Source organism: Zootoca vivipara, chromosome 2 (assembly GCF_965207765.1).
Source record: "Zootoca vivipara chromosome 2, rZooViv2.hap1.1, whole genome shotgun sequence".
Lineage (NCBI taxonomy): Eukaryota > Metazoa > Chordata > Lepidosauria > Squamata > Lacertidae > Zootoca > Zootoca vivipara.
The window spans coordinates 73,775,834-73,790,973 of NC_142584.1; the positions used below are offsets into that span (position 1 = coordinate 73,775,834).

Below are 15,140 nucleotides of genomic sequence, written 5' to 3' on the forward strand. Positions count from 1 at the left end.
CTGTGTCATGGATGTTTTAGCTGAGATGCCTGCATTGAGGGGATTGGACTAGATGACCTTTGGGGTCCCTTCCATCTCTGCCACTCTATGATTCTAAGTATGGATTTAACTCCTGTGTGGACAAACCCTATGTGCATGCCAACTGAAGACTACAGTTGATGCATCTGAAGATTTGGATTATAGTCCACAAAAGCTTGCACCATAGCTGGTGGTCTTGAAGACATCTGTTGTTTGATTACAGATTAAGCCAAATTTTAATGATTATGTTCAACATACTGCAGGATTCTAATTACCCTAACATAACCTGGTGAACCAAAAATTTCCATGAAACAGTAGCTGGTATGGATATCTCTCTGCGCTTATTTTTATATGGTAACTTTTAAGATGTTTTACAGTTAGCTGAATTCCTGTGTGCACAGCATTCCTTTGTTGTTTAGTCGTTTAGTCGTGTCCGACTCTTCGTGACCCCATGGACCATAGCACGCCAGGCACTCCTGTCTTCCACTGCCTCCCGCAGTTTGGTCAAACTCATGTTCGTAGCTTCGAGAACACTGTCCTACAGATCTTTATTTTGCAGGACACTCAGGAATGTTGTAAGAATTTATTTAAACAATTACAATGTACTGTACATAAATTTGTTCTGATACCAAGCATCTGAGTAATGTTACAGCAAACACTTCCCTCAGTTGCTGTGCTCTTGTCCTTTGCTGAACTAGTATCCTTACTAGTGAGTTAGAGTAGTTGCGGCATGCCAATATATTCTGAAGTGAATGATAAGAATAAATCTAGCTTTTAAAATAATTCCTTCAGCCCACCCTTAATGCCATGATCACACTGCTTTGTGACTAGTTTCCTGCTTCTGATTTATATATGAAAACAAAATGTTATCATAGTACTTCCAGTTTTGCCATATAGGCTTACCACTAAACCACCAAGAGAGAAATTGCACATGAGAATAGAGTGGTGGATGTAAAGGCAAGAAGAAGCTATATTGTGCTCCATGACGGGGAAGGCAAGCCATACAGGCAACTCTAGGCAGGAGTGCAAGAGAAGGGAATTTAAAATGGATTTTTCAGGTACACCAGAATGAGACAAAAAATTACGGCTGGGTCTAAGTTGGCACATGCTGAATGTTATTGGAATGCAGAAGGAACAAAGAATGCTCAGGGTTTGGTGTTTGTTTGTTTTTTACAATTAGCATCAAACCACAGTTTGCAACTATGACTACAAGTAGGTTTGAACATTGTGTTCAGTAACTACTGTTACTGAAATTGCTTGTGCAAAATTAATGACAACTATACGTATCTCCAAAACTGCAATGGAGGGAGTGTGCCTACACAAGAATAGCTGTGTGCGCATGGGTCATATTGGTAAGTATTATGTCTGCACTAAACTTGGGAAACTATGACTTCTACTTAATATCACCCATACTTATTATAAACAAATAAGGACAGAATTTTGTATAATTAATGACTCTGCTAATTATTCTGGACAAAACAATTTCACATCAGCATAGAAGGTATAAGAGGAATATATCAATGTCATTGTATACAAGGTGGACCCAGAAAACAAAGCTAATTTTTGTGGTATCTCATCACCAAAGAAGAGGGACAATGATTTTTGCCCCTCCCTCTTCACTTCCACTGGTACTCTGTCATCTGATCCAACTAAGGAGATCACATGGAAACACATTTTCCAATATACTTTAAAAGAACTGGGGGGGGGCTGGGGGGGGGAGAAGAATTGTGCTCAGAGAATGCCTTAGGATACAGGTTTTCCAAGGCCAACAACTCCATGTCCCACAATCCCTTAAACTGGAATGGGGCAGTTTTCCTCCTTACAGTTTGTAAGGATTTTTTAGTGTGGGGTGGGGAACTAGGCTCAGAAGAGGCATGCCGGGGGGCTTCCTCCACGACTGTTTGAACTGCAGGATCATCCACCTCAAGGATGGGAAACCTTAGGCCTGGGGCCTAAAAGTAACCCCTCAGGACTCTCCCTTCCAGACCCTGCTCTGAGCCCTACTCAAGTGCTTTTGGCTGGCTGGAATGTGTCCTTGAACTGTGATAATGCCTCTTGCTTTTGTGGATAGAGGATAGAGGTGTAGGTAGGTGGGTGGGTGGGTGGAAGACTCTAGTTTTTGCATGGCTGCAATGTAGCCTGCTGCACAAAGGTAAGAGTCCACATTCATTGCTCTGCTCACTTCTTGCTCTGGCCCTACCCCTTTTTGTCTCTGACCCTGCCCAGAAATAGTCTTTATAGCATGCAGAAAGGTTGTCCATGAGGACATGCACTTCTCAAGTTGAAAAATGTTCTCCATCCCTAATTTAAGGAATCATTTGCAGTGAAGAAATTGAGTTTGGAGAATATGCACCTAAGGATCACTGATTCAAAAGAAACCAGTAACCAAGTGCTACTGCTCTTCTGCCTTGATGCAACAAGTGCAGGCTTACACTTGCCTGCTTCTCTATTCTGTCAACCTAATAGCCAGAGTGTCCCTTTACTGTGGAAACCCCAACCTGTTTTTTTCTCTGTTTTGGTGTCCCAGAATGTCTGTGTGTGGGACAGCCACTTACAAGTCACATCATATGTTATTTTTTCCCATAATCTAGTAATATATTCAAGACAAAGGCTTTTATGTTCAATTTTTGTTGTTGTTTGTTTCTATTTTTGGTGAACACAGGATAGGAAGACATCCTTCAGAGATGTGAGGTGAACTTATTTGATCCACAAATGTTGTAAAAAAAACCCATCACAAAAATAAAGGCTACTATTTTCTAGTTCTAGTTCTTTAGTGTAACAGCACCACCTAACTGTAGAATAATAAGCAAAAGCACAATTCCTGCACTTTAGACCTAATTATGGACTTACAGTAAATAAAACCAGAAATAAACCAAATATCTGTATGTATATGGATCCTAATGGCAACTTCCTAACATTGCTGTGACTCAGTTAACAGAACATCAACGGATTGTTTGGTTAATTTTTCTGAATCTATTCCTGCTGTCAGTTTTCAGAATAATGGAGAACTGATTGTTCCTGTTAAGTAAATACTGTAACTGTAGTGCACTCAAAAATTAGAAGCAGTGCCATGTATTGCCTCAAAGCAGCCTTTAAGTCTGCCATTCACCTAGTTACTGGCACATACATTTGCACAAATAGTACTTTGTGCCCTAGTGCCTCAGATTGGCAGAGGGAGAAAGACAAAACAGTAGGCTCAATGTTCAACTTTTTTGGGGGGGGGGTACAACCTTAAAGGAGCTATTTCTGAATTCCAAAAAGCAAATGGTGAAGGTGATTGGTTTTTCTGAACACCATTAGTTTCTGCAAGGGTCCTCCAATAGTATAGTATAACATAGGGAATGGGGTCTGACATTGACAGTGGGTACAAGGCTTTTCTTCATAGATGTAGTAATGCAACTAATCAAACAGTGGCTGTGTATCTCTTTTTCAAAAGAACTATGCAAATATTTCATAGAGTCATTTACTTCTTTAATTACATTCACAACATTCTGAACGTGAGAAAAAAGTTCACCATATCAATCTGACAACTACAGATATAATCTACAGAGGCACAGGAAGCTGTCTTATCTCCGAAAATAAGACACCGTCTTATATTTATTTTTCCTTTAAAAACACACACACTATGGCTTATTTTCAGGGGATGTCTTATTTTTTCCCTCCTTCTCCTGCCGTGGCTGGCATTGCTGCTGCGCCTATTACTGTGTCTTCTTTTCGGGGTATGGCTTATATTCCTCGAATGCTTAAGAAATCCTGCTACGGTTTATTTTATGGCTACGTCTTATTTTCGGAGAAACAGGGTACTAAATCAAATCATTGTTCCAACTAAGTAAAAAAGGTAAAAGTAAAGACCACTGGATGGTTAAGTCCAAAGGCGACTATGGGTTGCAGCGCTCATCTCACTTTCAGGCTGAGGGAGCTGGCGTTTGTCCACAGACAGCTTTCCGGGTCATGTGGCCAGCATGACCAAACCGCTTCTGGCACAATAGAACACCATGATGGAAGCCAGAGTGCACGGAAACGCTCCACTTACCTCATCACTGTCTACGCTGACTTGCAGCAGTTATCCAAGGTTTCAGAGACTTTGCCATCCCTCCCTGGAGAGAACCCAGTACTTCTGTCCCTTATCCACAAGCCTCTTTCACTTGCAATAGACTGATGTCCTCCTGGGGTTCATATATAATATCTCATTGGCTTATCAATAACTTTTGATACTGTGGGAGACTTGTCCTGGCTCCCACTGGATGAAGAACATGAACCAAGATTATGATTTCTACCAGAACCTTTAATACTTAAATTGGTACAGTACAAAAGCAAAGTAAAGTTCAAATGTACAACACATGGCTAGGCAAGTTAAGATGTGGATCCAGCAAGTGACATGCCTCCTGATATCCCATTATATGGGAATGGGGTGGGCACAACTTAGGGAGCAAGTGGGCCTGTTTCTTAGACTAGGCAAGCAAATGGACACCACTTCATGAAAGTTGGGCCTGACCTATCTACTTATGTCTGAGCTAGTGTCTCCATGACCTAGGGGTGGCCAGCTCCCAAGAGACTGCGATCTACTCACAGAGTTAAAAACTGGCAGTGATCTACCCCCTTTTTTCCAGGTCAAAGTTATTGAGCTTTTTTTGGGGAGGGGGGTGCAGGGCTTTTTTGAGGGGAGCCAAAGTTGTTTAGCTTCTTTGTGGGGAGCCAGTGATCTACCAGCGATCTACCACAGATGTCCAGTGATCTACTGGTAGATCACGATCTACCTGTTGGACGTGCCTGACCTAGGTGATGGAGGAGGCATCAGCAATTTCTCCAGATCAGATCAGATGGGTGATTCCTCTTTAGGAACCGAACCAGAGATGGACTCGGGTAGCTCTGGAGGCAAGTTGATCTCATAAGCAGAATGTCGAAGTCAGACCCTGTTGACCAGAGACAGAACAGAGCCCACACATCTGAGAAATGGGCAGGGAAACAAGCAAGGAAATAGGATGGAGAGGAATTCTCCCACTAGGACCGTCCCCTGTATCCTCTTCAACCTTTCCCCCCAAAACTGTGGCAAAACGTCAGTCCAATCCCACTGGGATCCAGGAGGGGAACCCATAAGGCTGTTTCAGGCAATCCATGTCCATCTCTCCTACACCTATGCCATACATGTCAGGTTCGGTTTGGCAGGTTGGGGATGGCCACCCATCAAAGCTGGTCCACAAGGAGGGGGGTGGTGAGCAAAGGGATAAAGATCTGGCCTGCTGGGCCACAAAGCTTTGCAATCCTAGTCTACATTGACCAACAGCAGCTCTCTGGTGTTTCAGACAATTTTTTTTCAAGCCCAAAGATTAAATTTGGGCAGTACTCCATATAAAGCATGGGCTTTATGACTGAGTTTGGCCCTATCCCTATAGCACTATAGAGGTGGTATGTCAACATAGTTTATCAGGTCCATTCTGAAATCTAGAGATGCTCAAACCTATGTCTAAAGAGTAACAAAAAAAACATGTAGTGATTAATCTTTCAGGAATATAACAGTGGTAAGGTACATATGGCTACTCAACTGTTATTGGTATCATTCCTGACAAACTATACTTTTGCTTCTAAGTGCCATGAAATGTATTACTGTAAGATGTTTGTATTGTCATATAAAATGCATTCAGAATTTGTTTAAGTCAAAAACTGATCCTTAATACTTATGCACTAATCAGTATAAATGTTTAATTAATATGCTTTTATCTGCAAATTATTTTTAATGTATTTTATTACTTTTTCACATGCCTGGAGGCAGTTGGAGGATGGATGGCGGCTAACAGATTGAGGTTGAATCCTGACAAGACAGAAGTACTGTTTGTAGGGGACAGGAGGCGGGCAGGTGTGGAGGATTCCCTGGTTCTGAATGGGGTAACTGTGCCCCTGAAGGACCAGGTGCGCAGCCGGGGAGTCATTTTGGACTCACAGCTGTCCATGGAGGCGCAGGTCAATTCTGTGTCCAGGGCAGCTGTCTATCAGCTCCATCTGGTACTCAGGCTGAGACCCTACCTGCCTGCAGACTGTCTAGCCAGAGTGGTGCATGCTCTAGTTATCTCCCGCTTGGACTACTGCAATGCGCTCTACGTGGGGCTACCTTTGAAGGCGACTCGGAAACTACAACTAATCCAGAATGCGGCAGCTAGACTGGTGACTGGAATCGGCTGCCGAGACCACATAACACCGGTCTTGAAAGATCTACATTGGCTCCCAGTATGTTTCCGAGCACAATTCAAAGTGTTGGTACTGACCTTTAAAGCCCTAAATGGCCTCGGTCCAGTATACCTGAAGGAGCGTCTCCACCTCCATCATTCTGCCCGGACACTGAGGTCCAGCACCGAGGGCCTTCTGGCAGTTCCCTCGTTGCAAGAAGCCAAGTTGCAGGGAACTAGGCAGAGGGCCTTCTCGGTGGTGGCGCCTGCTCTGTGGAACGCCCTCCCAACAGATGTCAAAAAGGAAAACAACTACCAGACTTTTAGAAGACATCTGAAGGCAGCCCTGTTCAGGGAGGCTTTTAATGTTTAATAGATTATTGTGTTTTATTTTTCTGTTGGAAGCCGCCCAGAGTGGCTGGGGAGACCCAGCCAGATGGGCTGGGTATAAATAATATATTATTATTATTATTATTATTATTATTATTATTATTATTATTATTATTATCATCATAATTTAAAATACAATTTAACTAGTCCCTCAGGTGTGAATTATGATGTATTTTTATCTTCTTTTGCTCTTCTGCTTACTGCAAAAATAGAAAACTCAGTCACACCATAGGATGGCAGTCTAATCCCACTATATCAAGGACTTCTTAAAAGAAAAAAAAAAGAATGGAATGCAAATAAACAAGTTTCTGAAAAATGAAGGATACTGTTTAGGTGCAAATATCACATTCTTTTACAAAGCAGTTTGATATATTAGAATAAACTTCCACACTACATAGGATCCTGGTCCACATGAAGTAGCTCTCCTTCTGTGTATCCTACAGCTTCATTTTAAATTATATTATTCCATATAGCATTAGCTAAAGATTGATGATTAAGTAATTTCTACAGAAATGTGCTCTATCCATAGTTAATCCGGTACTTAAACACATTTACTACGGAGTAAATCCCACTGGAGACAGCGGGGCTTGCTTCGAATGAGCCTCAGAAATAACAGGAAGACAGTGCAGTTCTAGAAGGACTCATGTAACACACTCCCATCAGCTCATAAAAAGGTAAAGGTAAAAGGACCCCTGACCATTAGGTCCAGTCGTGACCGACTCTGGGGTTGCGGCGCTCATCTCGCATTATTGGCCGAGGGAGCCGACATACAGCTTCCAGGTCATGTGGCCAGCATGACAAAGCCGCTTCTGGAGAACCAGAGCAGCACACAGAAAGGCCATTTACCTTCCCGCTTGGAGCAGTACCTATTTATCTACTTGCAATTTGACGTGCTTTCGAACTGCTAGGTTGGCAGGAGCTGGGACCTAGCAGTTCATACCTGTCAATAAACAAGCAAGCTCATCCTGAACCAACTGACCTGGCTCCCACTCATGGGCACAGTGTGACGACCCTGGCTCAATTATTCCTGACAACTTTATTCCAAAAATTACTAAATGGCTTAGACGTACATCAGGTTACACATTACAGTACACAGTTCAGTAGTTCAAAGCAGAGCTCTAAGAAACATAGCTAGGCACAAGCTAAGACATTATCTCAACACCTGACACATACATACCCTTTGCCTTCCTTTTGAAGAGTAGAGGGGGCACAGTCACTTGCAAATTTTGGGTCCAAAGCAACAGAATTAGGCAAGCAAGTGGTTACTCCGGGTCCCACAGTAGAGTGAGAATGTCTACTCAGTGCCACACCAGCATCAAGCTGTGCATTTTCATCCCATTCCTCCCCTCTCTCTTCCCATTCCTGCCAATGAGTCTCCATGGGGCTCATGATACCTATTGAACTTCCAAATACCCTTCATAGACTGTTCACATCACTTCTTGATTATTCTACTATAGCAGTGACCATTTGGGGGGCAGTTTCACCCCTAGCCAACCCTCTGAGGGCCACAGGCCAACAGTGGATTTGGACAACCCATATTGTTGTTCTCTCACACACAGGCACACATACTTCCTCCTCCTTAGCTGATCCATGCATATCATCTGAAGATAGAGGTTATCACCCTCTCTCAATTGATCAAATCATTTAGCTGATGATCATTTAGCTGATGGGAGCCAGTGTGGTGTAGTGGTTAAGAGCGGTAGTCTCGTAATCTGGTGATCTGGGTTCGGGTCTCTGCTCCTCAACATGCAGCTGCTGGGTGACCTAGGGCTAGTCATACTTCTTTGAAGTCTCTCAGCCCCACCCACCTCACAGAGTGTTTGTTGTGGGGGAAGGAAGGGAAAGGAGATTGTTAGCCGCTTTGAGACTCCTTCAGGTAGTGATAAAGCGGAATATCAAATCCAAACTCTTCTTCTTCTTCAGGCAAGAAGCAATTTGCAACACATTCCAACAAGGGGCTTTGCTGACTATGTGGTAAAGGAGTGAATATTCATTATATTCATCCTGTGTATATACTTCTCCGGTACATCCCTGCTGTAAGGTAAAGGTAAAGGGACCCCTGACCATTAGGTCCAGTCGTGACCGACTCTGGGGTTGCGCGCTCATCTCGCATTATTGGCCGAGGGAGCCGGCGTATAGCTTCCAGGTCATGTGGCCAGCATGACAAGGCTGCTTCTGGCAAACCAGAGCAGCACATGGAAACGCCGTTTACCTTCCCGCTGTAGCGGTTCCTATTTATCTACTTGCATTTTGACGTGCTTTCGAACTGCTAGGTTGGCAGGAGCTGGGACCAAGCAACGGGAGCTCACCCTGTCACAGGGATTCGAACCGCCGACCTTCTGATCAGCAAGCCCTAGGCTCAGTGGTTTAACCACAGCGCCACCTGGGTCCCACACATCCCTGCTGTACATGCCTATAAAACAATGGCACTGAATGCACCTGCCATAACGTTCAGGATGGCTGGGGAATATTTTCTTTATTTATATTCATAGTCTCCCTTACCCATAAAATTGATTATATTTTAGTTTTTATAGGCCTTTGATAACAGTGATCTCAAATGCAAAGGATAATTGTTTGTACTATATGCTGGTAATTATCACAAGGGCTGGGATATTCCTATGTGTGAGGTGTGGTTTTCAGTTTGGCAGCAACACCTCCAGGCCATGCTGGCTAGCACTAATGGGAGTTGTGATTAAAAACATCTAGAGGGAAACAGGTTGGGAAAGACTAAGCTAGATGGTATAGGTGATGGCATGGGAGAAAATATTGGCTGATCATAATGCTAAAAAAAATCTGCATCTGGTGTGAGCCTTAAGAGATAATTGGGAAAGAGGTGGCAGGCATTCAAATGGGGATCCTTTGTAGGGATCCTTTCCTATGTAGGCACAGTATTAGATTGCAACAAGGCCTGACAGCAACAAATCACGTAAGAACAGCTTACTCCCTATTTGCAGAAACATTTCAACACTCACCAGAACACTGGCTCATAGCATTCCATCTGCAAAAATGCCCCCCACCTCCAGTTAAACAAAACCATCTACCATCTACCCTCCTGAAGGGTTTTGGAGGCTTACACATTATTTTGCAATAGGTTGGTTGGTTTAATAATGACATTGTTACAACACCACTTTTTTCTTTAAAAACAATCTAAACATATAATGTGATAATAAAGCCAGTTATAGAAATCAGAGCTCAGGGGTACTGAAAGTGGAATTCCAATCTTTCAGGAAAAGGCTAGGCAGCTTTCTGGTGGTTCCTGTTAAGGGCATAGTTTAGTACTCATCGTGATTTCCTACCTTTTAAAAAGGAGCAAAGACCTTGCAGTTCATGCAAAGAAGAAATTGAAGGTATATGGAGCTAATTTAGATTAGATGATTAGGGAAGACAATGTATATCTGGGTTTGTGCTCTTCCCCACAAAAGAAAACCCAAATGAAGATACAGCAAGAGAAGCTGTCCTTCTCTGAATCACAACTCATTTGTTGTAAGATAAAAGAAAAAAAATGCCAACATTATTTCTTCAATGTAAAGAAGGCCATGGAATATCTCCACTAGTCTGCTGCAGTTATTTCCAGCACCATCAAGGACTTACATTTTTCTTTTTTGCTATCTTCTCTTGGTTTAGTGATAAATCTACCTATTCCTGACGAATGTAAAATAATTTTAGAGTGAAATGCCATATTTTGTTTATTGCAATAGTAGGATTGTTGGCTGGATTTCTACCACCCACAAAGAATCAACCTATGGAACGATTACCGGTTCTTATTATGCCAAGAGAAATTTTGCAAGTAGTTTTTATTGAGAACTTATGAATGCACTGTAAACTGGTTACAAAATGATAAAACTTATAATATAGGTCAAAATGAAAAGCACAGCTCATCCTCCCACAATAAGAATGGAGAAAATGAGTCAAGGACCTTCTTATTCTTCAAAAACAAACCATACCCAGAACCAGCAATTTCTTTGAGGTTTTCAAAGTAAGGGTAGAGATCAGGAAGTATCTGGCCAACATAAGAATTATGAAAAAGATACACATCTAACATTTCTACCATCGTAAACCAAAAATCAAGGATGCTGCTGGATACCACCGAAAGATACAGCTGAAATGTACTTAGAACACAAGTCTAACTTGAACAACAACATAATTTGCTGGTTTATATTTTTTCACAAGGAAATTAGCTATTTATTGGAAAAGATCAGCAGTAGCACAGTATATAGCATGCCAGATTTTTAGGGACATTATCGTGCTACTGCTGGAAAATATGCAGCTAGAAACATTTGTTGTAATGCTAAAATTGATGGCAATGACTTGTTTATTTCGTAATATCTCATTATGACACAGAATAGTGTACAGTACTAAATTTAAGCTATAAATGCTCCCTAACACCACTTGAATAAGTTCCTTTGCAACTCTATCCAACAAGAGATAAAAGCTAAAAAAAACCTGCTGCTACCATTGGCTGATCTAACTAAACGAGGTGAGGTTGCAAAAGTTACAAGTGTTGCAATGAACTACTGTTCAGCAGGAAGAGATCTGCACCCTAATAGTTTCACTTATTATATGCTCTCTTGCTTGAAATTGATTTTCTAGAATCTAGATCTATTTCAGTTGGGCATTAGGTCTGGTTTTGGAACAGAAGCTGTCTTGGTCACCTTGTGGGATGACAGTAGTGCAACCCTGATGATTCTATTGGACCCCCAGAGGCTTTTAGTACCACCAACTATAGTATTCTTCTAGACAGGCTATCTGGAACAGAGGACTGGATGGTATTTCATTGCAGTGTTTCTACTTCTACTACATTTCATGAAGGTGGTGCTGGAATATTACAGCTTTCCCCCTACTATTCAATGTCTACACAAAAGCAAAGAAAAGTAATCTGGGGTGTGGCTGAGATGTGTCAAACTTAAATCTAGAGAAGACGAAGTACTGTTCATGGGTGATTCATCTGCTCATTAAATGGTTCTCAAATTAAATAGTTTTGAATGGGATTACACTTCCCAAAAGGAGGAGGTTTGTAGTTTGGTGGTTCTCTTAGCTTTTAGCTTTTTAACTTGCAGCACAGGTAGCCATGATGACATAGAGTGTGTTTTATAAGGTTTGGTGGATAAATAAACTAGTGGTGCTCTAGTAACCTCCCAGGTGGATTACAACAATGAGTAATCTGTGGGCTGCCTTTGAAAATGCTCTGGAAAAGAAATTTCAGTCATTGCCCCCCCCCCCCCTTACAAGATATCTATGTGTAGATATCTGCACATGATGTCAGTGCTTGGTTAGCTGCACTGGTTTCCAATCTATTTCTAGGCCCAATTCAAATGCTGTTATTAACCCTAAATGGATTGGAGACAGAATACCAGAAGAATTGGCTCCTTCCATAGATACCTCCCCGGGCCTTAAAAATATTCACTACAGGCCATTCTCATAGATCCTCTTGAGGACATTTTCAGTAGTTGCTCTCATATCAAATGATAATTTTACTGCTGGTTTTCATTGTTTTCATTGTTTTATTGCTCTCATGTTGCTTATGATGGTTTCATACTGACTTTTGTGCTTCTATAGTTTTTCTGTATTGTTTTTAGTTGTGATTGTATTGGTATCATTTTAAATTTGTGAATTGTCCAGAGAACATGTTTAATTGGGCAGTAGATAAAAGCAATAAAGAATACAATACCATGCAGCGTCCTATTGAACACAATGAGATTTACTTTTGAGTAGAAATTTAATATAAATAAATAAATGTAATAAATATGAGGAATTGTTCTTTGATTTCCTCCTGCTTTTCTAATTAATGCAAACATTGATAGCTGCTATTCAGTTTTTAAACAAATTGTTGTGTATTATTTTCCTAGCTAATAAAAGTCACCAGAAAAATGCAAGTGCAAAAGAAGCAGATAATTCAATAAGAGTTTTTAATCTCTTCTCTTTTAAAACTATTATTGTATATACTCTTAAGAAATATGGTTACTCAGTGGAAAGAGACTGAGAATACTTTTTGTGTTCAGTAAAACTTAAGAATCTGCTTTCTATTTGTTTCTGGGAAGACTCTAGGTTTCAGAACAAAGCTGCTAACAAGAAACATATGGGAAAGTTTTGCAGTAAGTGAACAACTGGCTTCAGCTCCAAATGCCACGTATCACATTCCAGTGTCTCAGACAATATGGGAAGAAGCTTGTAACATTTACCTTACTTGTTCAATCACACAACAGTGCACATACCATGCCAATTTTAAAAGATTATTATGTAGAACCACTAAAAAATTAACAAACCTCTAAACTGACAAAGCTGAAAATACCACTCAGATATTCAATTTGAAATAACTAGCTGGCCAGCATAAATCTTCAAAAATATTCAATAAAAATTAGCTCAGCTACATGTGCTGCCAGGAGCCAGACTTGCTGCAGTTTGTTTACAAAATATGAATGTATCAGTACAAATGTGACTTAAGAGTTTTTAACTATATAGTTTCTGGGAAATAAGGATAGGCTATCATTCCCTGCTTTTTACTTGACACCAAGCTAATACAGAATATTCTTAGGAAGCATTCTAGGGGAAATGTTCTTATTTTAGCCCACAATCAGGCTCCAATAAAACATGATAATATGTTCTTTTGTAGTTTCTGAAACTGAGCATATCAAGTGAGTGTGGGAAATGTCTCTTCCAAAACTCCAGCTAACTAAGGAAATTGTATACACTCATAAAGCATAGCTTCTCAGTTTAATTCTGACTAACTGCATTATTTCTAGTTTTTAAACATTTAGTGTGATGGACACACATTTCCAATAGTAATACCTGTTTCAGCCAATTATCTCCCCGCCCACTTAATCCTTATTAACTAGAAGGGTTAATAATTTTTTCTCATTTAAATATGTGCATACCAGCAAAACATAGGTCTTGTTCACAACTGTTTACTCTTGCTGCTAATTGTGTTCAATAACCATCACACTCCAACAGAGTACCCTTAAAATCTTTTTAAAAATTTTTTTTTAATATATACAATAAGAGGTATAGCAGCCTGGTTCATACATTCTTTCATCAAATTCCTTCTATACCAGGCACCCCCAAACTTCGCCCCCCCAGATGTTTTGGACTACAATTCCCATCATCCTTGACCACTGGTCCTGTTAGCTAGGGATCATGGGAGTTGTAGGCCAAAACATCTGGAGGGCCGCAGTTTGGGGATGCCTGTTCTATACCATCATTGTCCAAGAGACATGCTATCTGTGCCTCTGAGAAGTACAGTCAAGATGACAACCACTGTTCCTATTGAGGAGCCATGTATGTGTTTCATAAAAAGGTCAATCTCCACGTACTGATCAGAATGAAGGCCGATGTTACCATCATACATCCACTAAGAATGCTTAGCCTTGGAAGATTATCTCTTGAACCATTTCTACTCAGCTTCCTGATTCAGATACTGAAATAACTTTTGTCACCCTGATCGATGACTTGTATTAGGAGAAGGACGTGGGGACTAAGACTATGCTAATTTTTCTTGCTCTCTCAGCAGCTGTAGATAACATAACCTATAGTATCTTTCTAGAATGACTTTGTGGATTGGGAGTTAAAGGCATGACACTACAGCGTTCTTGCAGCACCCTACAGTTCCTACCCATTGGACTATTTCTAGAAAATAACAGTGGAGGACCTCTCCTCAGTTCCTTGGAAGTTGTGCCATAGGGCCCTGCAGAGATCCATTTTGTTCCCCATGGTATTTAACCTCTATATGAAACCTTTCAGGGAGGTTATAAGGGGATTTGGGGTGAGGCTTCCCCAGTATTTTGGTCACCCCCAGCGCTCTCTTCTTTTTCTACTGAAATCAGGTGAAGCTGTACAGGTGCTTAATTGATACCTAGAAGCAGTGGACTGAGTGAGAGCCAATAAACTGACACTGAATTCCAACACAAAAAAGTGTTGTAGATTTGCAGTTCTTGGAGCAGGCTATTCTGGATGCCTTCCCCAAAAAAGAGTAGATGTGTAGATTGAGGGTATTTCTTCAATCTAACTTGTCAGTGAATGCACAGGTGGCTACAGTGGCATGGAATGCCTATTTCAGCTGCAGATCAAAGGCAGTCACTCCTGGACAGGTATAGCCTGGCCACAGAAATCCATATCCTTGTAATTTCCCAGCTAGACTGTTGTAATGAATTTTATGAGGGGTTCATAGAGTGGAACAAATACAAAATACAGCTGCAAAGGTGTTGTATGATCTCATACAGCCATATTGGACAACACAGGTCAAGAAATACTTGCACTGGCTGCCTTTTCATCACAGAGCTCAATTGAAGGTGCTGCCTTTGATGTCTAAAGCCCTAAACAGCTTAGGACCTTGCCACCTAATAAATTATAATGAATTATTTGCTTCATAATATTTGATGAATATTTGATGAGTTATGACCCATTTTGTAATGATAGCCAGGCTAGAAATGTTAAATAAACAAATAATTATTTTAAATATAAACATGATTGATGACACCAACATTTCCCACAGTGTAGGGCATGCACTGTTTGATCACAAGAAGAGGTTTCCTGTTACAAAATACTGATAAATTTATTGTTATGATGTAGAAGTTTATA

At 40.9% G+C, this 15,140-nt stretch overlaps 2 protein-coding genes across 4 annotated transcripts in view; one reads left to right on the top strand and one right to left on the bottom strand.

Moving 5' to 3' along the window:
* CENPP (centromere protein P) overlaps positions 1 to 15,140 on the bottom strand; it is a 154,515-nt gene that overhangs the window by 86,488 nt on the left and 52,887 nt on the right. The window lies entirely within an intron of this gene.
* OMD (osteomodulin) overlaps positions 1 to 15,140 on the top strand; it is a 32,109-nt gene that overhangs the window by 1,085 nt on the left and 15,884 nt on the right. The window lies entirely within an intron of this gene.